This window comes from Myotis davidii, unplaced genomic scaffold (genome assembly GCF_000327345.1).
Source record: "Myotis davidii unplaced genomic scaffold, ASM32734v1 scaffold83, whole genome shotgun sequence".
Lineage (NCBI taxonomy): Eukaryota > Metazoa > Chordata > Mammalia > Chiroptera > Vespertilionidae > Myotis > Myotis davidii.
Genome location: NW_006294121.1, coordinates 2,113,344 through 2,114,467, shown reverse-complemented (window position 1 = coordinate 2,114,467; position 1,124 = coordinate 2,113,344). Strand labels below are relative to the sequence as shown.

The following is a 1,124-nucleotide window of genomic DNA, read 5'->3' as shown; positions in this document are numbered from 1 at the left end:
TTTTTTTTCTAGCTTCTTCCATATGTTATTGATCATTTCATCTGTTTCTTCTTGCTTCTTGCAGAGGATGTCGATTTTTTCCTCCATCCGGTTTATGCACTCTAGGACCCTTATTCTGAATTCTTTCTGTCATGTTAGGTCACAAATAGCCTTCTCTCTCTTTCAAGGAAGCGTAGAGTTTAGTGCTCTTTGAACTTGTGCTGGTTCAACAATTTCCCTGTTGACTGCCATTATGGTGACCTAATACAAAGCCACCAGCCACTGCTGTGCATGCCCAAAGCCCTGTGGTGAATCCCCTCTGACAACATTTCCTCTCCCCACAAGATGGGGAGAGCAAATTACAATTGGGTTTGAAAGGGGTGGGTAACTTACCTTGTCCCTGGGGTTTTGACAGCCTCCTGTTGCTATGCCCACTGACTGGAGGGCTGACACAGCTCATTTCCCAAGCCTGGATTTACTGTGATCCTTTGTCACATCTCTTTCCAAGGGAGTTCTGCCCTTCCCGGCTGCAAACTGTCTCACCAGCTGAGCAATTTCACCAATTCGGGGTGGGTGCTATTAGTTTCAGCTGCTCACTCCATTTGCTCCGGGACACGACCTGGGACGCGTCTGCCTATATCGCCGCCATCTTCTTTTTTTTCTACATACCACATCTTTATTCATCCATTCGTGGACACTTAGGTTGTTTCCATATCCTAACTATTATAAAGAATGTTGCAATGAACATGAGTGTGCATATATCTTTTTGAATTAGTATTTTCATTTTATTCAGGTTTATACCCAGAAACAAATTGCCAAATCATCTGGTGGTTCTATTTTTAATTTTTTGAGGAACCTCCTTGCTGTTTTTCATAGTGACAGCACCAATTTTCATTCCCACCAGTTTTCTCCATATCCTTACCAACACTTGTTATTTCTTATGTTTTTAATAATAGTCATTATTATAGATGTGAGGTGATATCTCGTTGTGGTTTTGATGTGGATTTCCTTAATGGTTAGTGTTGTTGAACATCTTTTCATGTGCCTGTTGGCTGCATGTATGTCTTCTTTGGAAAAATGTCTATTTAGATCGCCTGCCCATTTTTAAATTGGATTGTTTGTTTTCTTTGCTATTGAGTTGTAGA

At 41.0% G+C, this 1,124-nt stretch overlaps 1 long non-coding RNA gene across 1 annotated transcript in view; it reads right to left on the bottom strand.

Moving 5' to 3' along the window:
* Window positions 1-1,124, bottom strand: part of LOC107183851 — an 18,477-nt gene that overhangs the window by 15,980 nt on the left and 1,373 nt on the right. Inside the window, exon 2 of the long non-coding RNA XR_001514657.1 lies at window positions 369-372. This is a non-coding gene — a long non-coding RNA (uncharacterized LOC107183851). The remainder of the gene's footprint in view (window positions 1-368; window positions 373-1,124) is intronic.